The sequence below is a fragment of the Symphalangus syndactylus genome, chromosome 13, assembly GCF_028878055.3.
Source record: "Symphalangus syndactylus isolate Jambi chromosome 13, NHGRI_mSymSyn1-v2.1_pri, whole genome shotgun sequence".
Taxonomy (NCBI): domain Eukaryota; kingdom Metazoa; phylum Chordata; class Mammalia; order Primates; family Hylobatidae; genus Symphalangus; species Symphalangus syndactylus.
Window position 1 is genome coordinate 38,619,351 of NC_072435.2, and position 12,335 is coordinate 38,631,685.

At 43.4% G+C, this 12,335-nt stretch overlaps 1 protein-coding gene across 1 annotated transcript in view; it reads right to left on the reverse strand.

Annotated features, from left to right (window-relative positions):
• LOC129460885 (zinc finger protein 799) overlaps positions 1–12,335 on the reverse strand; it is a 64,782-nt gene that overhangs the window by 24,792 nt on the left and 27,655 nt on the right. The gene's annotated exons all lie outside the window — the stretch shown is intronic.

The window sequence follows — 12,335 nt, forward strand, 5'->3', positions numbered from 1 at the left end:
TCCTTTCTTCAACACTTTAAATGTTAATGAATTAAACGCTCCAATCAAAACCTGAGACATTAGACTTCGAATCTGAAAACATGAGTTTTGCCACGTTTTTAAGTACCAGACATAAAAGCATTGTGAGGCCGGGCTCAGTGGCTCATGCCTGTAATCCTACCTAGCACTATGGGAGGCTGAGGCAGGTGGATCAGCTGAAGTCAGAGTTCGAGACCAGCCTAGCCAACATGGTGAAACCCTGTCTCTACTAAAAATATAAAAATTAGCCGGGCGTGGCCAGGCGCGGTGGCTCACACCTGTAATCCCAGCACTTTGGGAGGCCGAGGCGGGCGGATCACGAGGTCAGGAGATCGAGACCATCCTGGCTAACACGGTGAAACCCCGTCTCTACTAAAAATACAAAAAATTAGCCGGGCGAGGTGGCAGGCGCCTGTAGTCCCAGCTACTCGGGAGGCTGAGGCAGGAGAATGGCGTGAACCCTGGGGGGCGGAGCCTGCAGTGAGCCGAGAACGCGCCACTGTACTCCAGCCTGGGTGAAAGAGCGAGACTCCGTCTCAAAAAAAAAAAAAAAAAAAAAAAAAATTAGCCGGGCGTGGTGGCACGTGCCTGTAATCCCAGCTTCCGGGGAGGCTGAGGCAGGAGAATTGCTGGAATCTGGGAGGTGGAGGCTAAAGTGAGCCGAGACTGTGCCATTGCACTCCAGCCTGGTGACAAAGCGAGACTCCACCTCAAAAAAAAAAAAAAGCATCATCAACTGGAAGCTGGAACCCATTGCTAAAAGAAGGGAACCAAACACGAGGTGTCATCAGATTAAATGAAATCTTCTATTTTTAAAAACTGTAGCTTTTCCTACAGGGAAAATGGGCATATTTGGCAAATAAGAAATAAATGATGTCTGATTATAACTCATCAACAAATAATTTTCATGTCTTAAAAAATGACAGACATACACACACACAGTCTATTATCACAGGATTCTGTTCCCTCCTTGAAGGATAAACTACTGCTCTGCAAGATGCTCCTCCCTTCACTCCTCACATTAACTGCTGCTAGCATATTATATTTATTTGTTCCAAAACAGGTATAAAAAGAGGGTTCAGTGTGTCAAACTACATGATTGTTAGGGGTTTATGTACAAATTTTGTATATTTTTACAAACTGCACCAATTAAGTAGTTGATTTATGTTGTTTTTGTTTTTTGTTTGTTTTTAGACAGAGTCTCGCTCTGTTGCCCAGGCTAGAGTGCAGTGGTGCAATTTCGGTTCACTGCAACCTCTGCCTCCCAGGTTCAAGCGATTCCCCTGCTTCAGTCTCCCAAGTAGCTGGGATTACAGGCGTGCATCACCACTCCCGGCTAATTGTTTTTTGTTTTTAGTAAAGACGGGGTTTCGCCACGTTGGCCAAGCTGGTCTCTAACTCCTGACCTCAAGTGATCCGCCTGCTTTGGCCTCCCAAAATACTGAGATTACAGGCATGAGCCACCATGCCCAGCCTACTGTGTTGATTCTTACAAAAGCTCTAGGACAAAAATAAATGTTCACGTTACCATGATGAAAAACTCAGGAATGGTTACTCCTCGATTCCTCTGAAAAACAATTTTTTTTAATCCTAAGAGAAGCTAGGAAGTCTATAGTAAATGGCTGGAGGTGATCCCTGAGAGAACACATTTTGGTAGAAAAGGTCACTCATGGAAAATACCAAAATTTATATGTAGCAGTTTAAATATACTACAGGAAACACTGCAGTTACATTCTTCAGTTACCTCTGTGGCAGCACGATGGTTTTTTTTTAGGTAGGGTGTTTCTTTTTGGTTTTCTTTTAAAAAAGAAAACTGTAGGCTGGGCGCAGTGGCTCACGCCTGTAATCCCAGCACTTTGGGAGGCCGAGGTGGGCGGATCACGAGGTCAGGAGATAGAGACCATCCTGGCTAACATGGTGAAACCCCATTTCTACTAAAAATACAAAAAATTAGCTGGTCGTGGTGGTGGGCACCTGTAGTCCCATACTTGGGAGGCTGAGGCAAGAGAATGGCATGAACCCAGGAGGCAGAGCTTGCAGTGAGCCGAGATTGCGCCACTGCACTCCAGCCTGGGCAACAGAGCGAGACTCCACCTCAAAAAAAAAAAAAAAAAAAGAAAAGAAAACTATAAATCTTTCCCCACAACTGTAAATCTTTCTCATTCATAGAGATATCTTCCTAAATGTGCTACTAAACATATTTATATTTTCACCATTTCAGTGTGACTTCATTTTAATGCATGCTGTTATAAGGGTCTCAGTTGCTCTTCTCTGCAGGTCAATATCTGTTGCGGGAAGTCAGGGACACCGAATGGAGGGACTGGCTGGAACCATGACAGAAGAACATAAATTGTGAAGATTTCATGGACACTCATCAGTTCCCAAAATTATTACTTTTATAATTTCTTACACCTGTCTTCACTGCAATGTCTGAACATAAATTGTGAAGATTTCATGGACATTTATCACTTCCCAAATGATATTCTTATAATTTCTTATGCCTGTCTTTACTTGAATCTCTTAATCCCATTATCTTCGTAAGCTGAGAATGTACGTCACCTCAGGATCACTATTATACAAATTGATTATAAAACATGAAATCAGTGCACCTTAAAAAAGAACAGAATAACAGCAATTTTCAGGGAACAAGGGAAGATAACCATATGGTCTGACTGCCTGCGGGGTCAGGCAGAATAGAGCCATATTTTTCTTCTTGCAGGGAGCCTATAAACGGATGTGTGGGTAGGAGACATATCGCTGAATTATTTTCCCAGCAAGGAATACCCTGGGGAAGGAATGCTTTCCTGGGGGGAGGTCTATAAACAGCCACCCTGGGAGTGTCTGTCTTACGTGGTTGTGATAAAGACTGAAATACACCCTGGTCTCCTGCAGTACCCTTAGGCTTACTAGGATTGAGAAATTCCAGCCTGGTAAATTTTGATCAGACCAGTTCTCTGCTCTCAAACCCTGTTTCCTGTTAAGATGTTTATCAAGACAATATGTGCACAGTGGGACAGAGACCCTCATCAGCACAGCGGGACATAGACCCTCATCAGTAATTCTAATTTTGCCTTTGCCTCGTGATCTTTATTGCCCTTTGGAGCACGTGATCTTTGTGACTTACTCCCTGTTCATACACTCCCTCCCCTTTTAAAATCCCTAACAAAAACTTGCCGGTTTTGCGGCTCAGGGTCATCATCACGGTCCTACCAATATGTGATGTCACCCTTGGAGGCCCAGCTGTAAAATTCCTCTCTTTGTACTCTTTCTCTTTATTTCTCAGACCGGCTGACATTTAGGGAAAATAGAAAAGAACCTACATTGAAATATTGGGGGCTGGTTCACCTGATAAATATCCAGTTTTCCTAGCACCTTGTTGAAAAGACTTTCCCCATTCATGTATCTTGGCCTATTTGCTGCAAATCTGTTAACTGTCAATGAAGGGTATCTTTGTCTGTTTCTGCTGATATAATGAAATACTATAGACGGGGTAACTTATAAGGAACAGAAATTGGCCGGGTGCAGTGACTCATGCCTGTAATCCCAGCACTTTGGGAGGCTAAGGTAGGTGGATCACCTGAGGTCAGGAGTTTGAGACCAGCCTGACCAACATTGAGAAACCCCGTCTCTACTAAAAATACAAAATTAGCTGGGCGTTGTGGCACATGCCTGTAATCCCAGCTACTCAGAAGGCTGAGGCAGGAGAATCACTTGAACCCAGGAGGCAGAGTATGCGGTGAGCCAACATTGCGCCATTACAGTCCAGCCTGGACAAGAGCGAAACTCCGTCTCAAAAAAAAAAAAAAAAAAAAGAAAGGAACAGAAATTTATTTTTCACAGTCCTGGATACTGGGAATTCCAAGATAAAGGTACTAGCATCTGGTGAGGGCCTTCCTCTTGGATCTTCTGGAGGGAAGAAATGCTTGCATCCTCACAGGGCAGAAGACAGAAGGGCAAGAGAGGGCAAGCCCTTGTAGTGGCATTAGTTTATTCATGAAGGCTTTGCCAAAAGGCCAAAGGCCTGCCTCCCAAAACTGTTTCACTGGGGATTAAATTCTAACTTACGAATTTTGGAGGGGAAATAAGCATTCAAACCATGGCAAAGGGGATGATTTCTGGACTCTCAGTTCTGTCCTATTGATGTGTATCAGACATTTTTCCAGTAGGTCTGGCTGCTATAGTCCTTGACCTGATGATGGAGAGCCCCACCCCATTCCACATGATTGTCATGAAAGGATAGAAATGGTCCTAAAGCCGCCAGAAGATCTCCTTGACATGCCCTTAGACAACATGGACTTACTTCTATTTTGGGACAGCTCCTGTAAATGAATTGTTAAGGAAAACATAATAATGGGTTATGCAATATTTTCTTTCTTTGTTTTTTGAGACAGTGTCTCACTCTGTCGCCCAGGCTGGAGTACAGTGGTGTGATATTGGCTCACTACAGCCTCTGTCCCCCTACTCAAGCAATCCTCCCACTTCAGGCTTCCGAGTAATTGGGACGACAGGCATGCACCACCACACTCAGCTAATTTTTTAACTTTTTATAGCAACAAGGTCTCACGCTATTGCCCAGGCTGGTCTCAAATTCCTGGCCTCAAGTGATTCTCCTACCTCAATATCCCAAAGTGTTGGGATTACAGGCATGAGCCATCACACCTGCCCTAGGCAATATTTTCTCTACATGAAACACTTGAGGCATACTCTTCACTCACTGTAAAATCAGTATGAGCCTAGAGCTCATAGCTCTTACTACATCTTGCACACTGACAAACGGGAAAACTGCCTCCACTGACACAGACTCCAGATATGCTTTTGGAATTCCTTATGCAACTGGCACAATTTGAAAAATCTGTGGATTCACAACTTGTTCTGGTATACCCACTGCCGATAGACACATAACTGGGCTATTTTTTTTTTTTTTCTTTGAGATGGAGTCTTACTTTGTCGCTGGGGCTGGAGTGCAGTGGTGCGATCTTGGCTCACTGCAACCTCTGCCTTCCAGGTTCAAGTGATTCTCCTGCCTCAGCCTCCCGAGTAGCTGGGATTACAGGTGCCCACCACTACGATCGGCTAATTTATTTTTGTATTTTTAGTAGAGATGGGGTTTCACCATGTGGGCCAGGCCAGTCTCGAACTCCTGACCTCGTGATTCGCCCACCTCAGCCTCCCAAAGTGCTGGGATTACAGAGGTGGGCCACTGTGCCCGGCCCATAACTGGCGTACTATTACAGATGATTTGCCTCCCTATTAAAATGGCCACTGTTCACTATCTAGTCCATACTACAGAGATTTATACTATATCTCTAGGGAATGATAGGGCTCAAAAGATTGCTAAATAGGAAGCCAGAAATGGTACCTTGTTCTTTCCCAATCCAGTTTGCAAAACTGCCTTTACTGATATTATCAAGTAGATGTCCCATAATCTGAGAAGATCTATAGATACAAAAGGGAAAAATAGTATTGTAGAGATTATACATTAGGCCAGTCACACTCCCTGTGCTATTAATACTTTCCTTCAATCTTTTCCCTTACACAAATTTCTGACCAAGTTGGACATAGAGGCAGATGGGAAAGAGTTAAGAAAACAAAACACAACTGACTCTGGCCTGGCATCTACAAAATTACTGATCCAATTATTTCTCAGTGCATTACTTGTAACTCACCCAATTTCTGAATGAAGCTCACAAATTTCACAGAATCCTCCAACACCCACACTGACCCTCCCAGCACTCCAAATGGATGGTTTATCTACAACTTTAGTCAATTCTCATTGTTTAGTGATTGTCTCCATGTTTAGTGGATGGGCGCAATGCTATACAGCTAGACATGATGATGCCATGAGTGGTAAAGTAATTAATCATTGAAATTATTCCTGGTTTTAGTATTCTTTTGTGGACAGAACAAAACCGAGGAGTTAATTTTATATGTGCTGCTGAAGCGAGCACAACCAAGGAGATAATTTTATAGCTGATACAAACCACATTCTTGCAAAAACTACAGAAGACTTATTAAAATACATAACATCCTTAACCATCAGAGCAAAGGGAATATAAAAATCTAAACATAAAAAGGACTTTAGAGAAATAGCTGTCAAAACACTGGACTTCAATGGCCAGAAGCATTAGCCCTGGCCCTTATAAAAATCTGAAATACTACCAACAGTAGACACGGATTACCTCCTTTTCTGTAGTTTTTGGGTTTTGGTTGCACTGTAGCTACTGGTATATCTAAACTTTATATTCCTGGATTGAGTAAATATTCTTGGGAATGAAGTGAACAATATGATGCTATGACTAGCTACATATAAGAACTAACTAGTGGCCGGGCATGGTGGCTCATGCCTGTAATCCTAGCACTTTGGGAGGCCGAGGCAGCCGGATCGCTTGAGGTTAGGAGTTCAAAACCAGTCTGGCCAACATGGTGAAACCCTGTCTCTACTAAAAATACGAAAAAGTTAGCCAGGCATGGTGGTGGGCGCCTGTAATCCCAAATACTCGGGAGGCTGAGGCAGGAGAATCGCTTGAACCCGGGAGGCAGGAGGATGCAGTGAGCTGAGATCATGCCACTGCACTCCAGCCTGGGCGACACAGTAAGACTCTATCAAAAAAAAGAAAAAAACAACTAACTAGTATATTTGGAGCATGTCATCAACAGGTTAAAAAAAAAATGCCCACTGCTGACTGACAAGCCTTGTCATCACTTTTGACCAAAAGATGAGGTATTTCCAGGTGTGGTGGCTCAGGCCTGTACTCCCAGCCATTTGGGAGGCCAAGGTGGGAGGATAACTTCAGTCCAGGGGTTCGAGACCAGTATGGGCAACATAGCAAGGCCTTGTCTCTGTTAAAAAAAAGAAAGAAAAATTAGCTGAATGTGGAGGTATGTCTCAGTAGACCTAGCTACTCAGGAGACAGAGGCAGGAGTATCACATGATCCCAGAATTTCAAGGCTGTGGGGGGGCTGATCATGCCAGTGCAATGCAGCCTGGGCAACAGACTGAGACCTTGTCTATAAAAAAATAAAAATAGGCCAGGCACAGTGGCTCGCGCCTGTAATCCCAACACATTGGGAGGCTGAGGCAGGTGGATCATTCAAGGTTGGGAGTTTGAGACCAGCCTGGCCAACATTAAACCCCATCTCTACTTAAAAATACAAATATTAGCTGGGCGTGGTGGCGGACACCTATAATCCCAGCTACTCGGGAGTCTGAGACATGAGAACCACTTGAACCTGGGAAGCAGAGGTTGAGTGAGCCGAGATTGCACCACTCCTCTCCAGCCTGAGCGACAGAGTGAAACTGTGTCTTCAGAAAACAACAACAACAACAACAACAACAGAATATTATTCAGGCACAAAAAAAGCAATGAATTACTGACATATGCTACCACATGGAGGAAACTTGAAAACATGCTAAGTGAAATAAGCCAGACACAGAAGGACAAATATTATATGCTCCACTTATTTATGTATTTTTTTGGTTCGTTTTTTTGAGACAGTCTCACTCTGTCACCCAGGCTGGAATGCAGTGGTGCGATCTCAGCTCACTGCAACCTCTGCTTCCCTGGTTCAAGCGATTCTTCTGCCTCAGCCTCCTGAGTAGCTGGGAGTACAGGCATGCACCACCACACCAGGTTAATTTTTGTATTTTCAGTAGAGATGGGGTTTCACCATATTGGCCACGCTGCTCTCAAACTCCTGACCTTGTGATCCACCTGCCTCAGCCTCCCAAAGTGCTGGGATTACAGGCATAAGCCACCACGCCCAGCCCTAGATGCTCCACTTAGTCAAATTCACAGAGCAAGAGAGTAGACTAGACATGATCAGGGATTGAGTGTAGAGAAGGGAAGTTGTTTTTTAATGGGTACTGAGTTTCTGTGTGGAGTGATGAAAATCTAGAGATAACTAGCTGTAATGGCTATAACACACTGTAAATGTATTTAATGCTCCTGAATGACACACTTAAAAATGATTAAAGTGGAAATTTTATGTTAGTACATGTTACTTCAAGACAATTTATGAACAAAAGAAAAGACACAATTCAAGCTACTATATATGAATACAACAATATCTAGAAGTGCTGGATGGAGGTTGGTGTGGTGGCACATGCCTCTAGTCCCAGCTACTCAGAGCCTGAGGTGGAAGGATCGCTTGAACTCAGGAATTCAAGCCCAACAGGGGCAACTAGTGATACCCTGTCTCTTAAAAAATAATAATAATGATAATAATAATAATAATAATGCACTAAATGGAAAAAACAGCAGAGGAGATAATGCTGAAATCAAGATAAGTGAACCTCAAAAACTAGGAGTATAACCAATTTAAACTATAGCACTCAGGAAAAAAAATGACAAAAAAATGAACAGAACCTCAGTGAGCTGTGTAATGGGACAATTGTACAACGACTCCTTGAAAGCCAGGAGTAAAAACAGAACAAACAAAAAATATTTCCATAAATATTTCAGGCCGAGCACAATGGCTCAGGGGTTTGTTGAGCTTTGTGGATGTCTAGGTTTATAGTTTTTATCTAATTTGGAAAATATTTGCTGTAATCCCAGCACTTTAAAAGGCTGAGACAGGCAGATCATGAGGTCAAGAGATTGAGACCATCCTGGCCAACATGGTGAAACCCTGTCTCTACTAAAAATACAAAAATTAGCTGGGCGTGGTGGCATGCGCCTGTAGTCCCAGCTACTCAGGAGGCTGAGGCAGAAGAATCATTTGAACCTGGGAGGCGGAGGTTTCAGTGAGACAAGATTGCGCCACTGCACTCCAGCCTGGCAACAGAGCAAGACTCCATCTCAAACAAAAAAACAACAAAACTAGCAGTAACAATATGTTTTACACAGGAGTTTGAGACCCGCCTGGGCAACATGGTGAGACCCCATCTCTACAAAAAACAATTAAAAATTAGCCAGGTTGCCAGGCGCAGTGGCTCACGCCTGTAATCCCAGCATTTTGGGAGGCTGAGGCAGGCGGATCACGAGGTCAGGAGATGGAGACCATCCTGGCTAACACGGTGAAACCCCATCTCTACTAAAAATACAAAAAAATGAGCCGGGCTTGGTGGCAGGCCCCTGTAGTCCCAGCTACTCAGGAGGCTGAGGCAGGAGAATGGCGAGAACCTGGGAGGCGGAGCTTGCTTTGAGCCGAGATCACACCACTGCACTCCAGCCTGGGCGACAGAGTGAGACTGTGTTGCAAAAAAAAAAAAAAAAAAAATTAGTCAGGCATGGTGGCTCACACCAGTAGTCCCATCTACTCAGGAGACTGAGGTGGAAGGATCACTTGAGCCTTGGAGGACGAGGCTGCACTGAGCCATGTTCGTGCCACTGTACTCCAGCCTGGGTAACAGAGTGAGACCCTGTCTCAAAACAAATATTTGTCACATATTTTCCAAAACAGATAAAAATTATGAACCTAGAGATGCAAAATGCTCAACAAACCACAGGCACAATATATATCAACAAATCTACACCAAGACACAGCATCAAATTGCTGAAAACCAGGTATAATAAAAAATTCTTTAAAGAAACCAGAGAAAATAGACACCTTAACAGACAACCAAATGTGTAACATTGATTACATTCTTATTATCAGAAACAATGCAAACCAGAAGACAATGGAGTAACATCCTTAAAGAACTAAAAGAACAAGGATATCAACAAAGAATCTTATACTGAGCAAATAATATCTTTCCAAATGAATGGAAAATACTTTATTTAGTCATAATAAATGTGTTTGCAATCAGCATATTGGCTCATTAAGAAAGGTACAGCCGAGTGTGGTGGCTCACGCCTGTAACCTGAGCATTTTGATAGGCTGAGGTGGGTGGATCACCTGAGGTCAGGATTTCAAGACCAGCCTGGCCAACACCGTGAAACCCCATCTCTACTATAATCACAAAAATTATCTAGGTGTGGTGGCGCATACCTGTAGTCCCTGCTACTCAGGAGGCTGAGGCAGAAGAATCACTTGAATTCAGGAGGCGGAGGATGCAGTGAGCCAAGATCACGCCACTGCACTCCAGCCTTGGCGACAGAGTGAGACTCCGTCTCAAAAAAATGAAGGTCCAGCTGGGTGCAGTGGCTCACGCCTGTAATCACAACACTTTGGGAGGCCGAGGCGGGAGAATTGCTTGAGTCCAGGAGTTCAAGACCAGCCTGAGCAACACAGCAAGACTCCATCTCTACAAAAAAATTAAAATGGCATGGTAGCATGTGCCTGTCCAGATCACTGAATCCGTAAAAAAAGAAAAACATGCTGGGTGCGGTGGCTCACGCCTGTAATCCCAGCACTTTGGGAGGTCGAAGCAGGCAGATCACCTGAAGTTGGGAGTTCGAGACCAGCCTGACAAACATGGTGAGATCCCATCTCTACTAAATATACAAAAATTAGCTGAGTGTGGTGGCAGGTGCCTGTAATCCTAGCTACTCGGGACACTGAGGCAGGGGAATCACTTGAACCCAGGAGGTGGAGGAAGCAGTGAGCCACGAGATCATGCCATTGTACTCCAGCCTGGGTGAGAGAATGAGATTCCATCTCAAAAACAAAGCAAAACAAAACAAAAAACAAACAAACAAAAACCAAACTGGCTGTCTTACTACTGGGGTGGCTAAGTCCTCTAAACTACTATTCCTATCAAATGGTCCTTGGACACACCCTTAGAGTTTTCTCTTCCCAAGATGATTTTTCATCTTTGTAATATGGATAGACTGAGAATTTTCCAAATCTTTTTGTTTCAGTTCCGTCTCAATAATTCCATCTCCAGTCAAGTCTTTCCTCACATTAGTATATGCAGTCAAGAGAAACCAAGCTGCCTTTTTCAACACTTCTTAGAAATGTTGTCAACTCAATATCGAATTTCATCACTTCCTAGTTCTACTTTCCACAAAACTAGCACAGGACCACGATACACCAAGTTCTCTGCCACTTTATAAGAAGAATCAACTTTTCTCCATTCTGTAATAACATTAATCTCAATTCTCTTTTTACATATATTTTAGTTTGTTTCAGAGACAGGGTCTCGCTCTGTCTCCAGCCCAGGCTGGAGTGCAGTGGCATGACCTAGATCACTGCAGCCTCGAACTCCTAGGCTCAAGTGATCTGGTGACCTCAGCCTCCCTAGTAGCTATGACTACAGGCATACACCACCAAGCCTAGTTAAATTTTTCTTTTTTCTTTTTTGGTAAGGATGAGGTCTCACCATGTTGCCCAGACTGGTCTTGAAATCCAGGCCTTGGTTGGGCATGGTGGCACACACCTGAAGTCCCAGCTACTTGGGAGGCTGAGGCAGGAGGATCTGTTGAGCTTAGGAGTCAGAGGTGGCAATTAGCGATAATCACGCCACTGCACTCCAGTCTGGGCAACAAATTGAGACCCCCATTTCCAGGAAGGAAGGGAAAGGAGAGGAGGGGAGGGGAGGAAGAAGAGAAGAGAAGGGAAGGGAAAGGGGAAGGGGAAAAGGAAGGGGAAGGGGAAGGGGGAAAATCCAAGCCTCAAGCGATCCTCCCACCTTGGCTATTCAAAGTGCTGCCATAACAGGCATGAGTGACCATGCACAGCTCACTTTCATTTTTCAGGCTCCACTCTCATAATCTAACCTAATCCTTATCATATCTCAAAGAAACCATTGCCTAATACTGCCACATCAGGGAAGTGGAAAAATAAATAAAATTTTATACAAACATTTATTCCATAACAAGTGATTTATTAGTAGCTTTTTATCATTTTCTAAATACTCTTCATGTTAATCCCTTATCAGATATATAATTTGGAAATGGTTTCTCCCATTCTATGGGTTACCCATTTACTCTGTTAATATTGCCTTTTGATGCCAAAGGTCCACAAAGTCCAAATTATTTTTTCCCTTGTGGGTCATGCTTTTGGTGCCAAATCTAGGAAATCGTTGCCAAATTCACTGTAATACAGCTTTTGCCATGTATTTTCATCTCATAGTTATAGATCTAAGATGGACACTCAAGCATTTCGTTTAACTTCTGTACATGTTAGGTATGGGTACAATGTCATCCTGTTGCATGTGGATGTGCATTGCCCAACAGCATCATTCTACAGAAACACTAAGCTATCCCCCATTGAATAGTCAGAGGAGACTTTTCAGAAATTGTTAGACTTTATGTAAATTATTAGACTTTATTAGACTTTCTGTGCTGTCTATCTTGTTGCGTTGTCTATTTCTGCGTTATTACGCTAGTACCAAACAGTTTTTATTAGTATGGATTTGTAATAAGTTTTGAAATCAGGAAGTGTGAGTTCACCAACTTTGTTCTGGCCTTTTTTTTTTTTTTGAGACAGAGTCT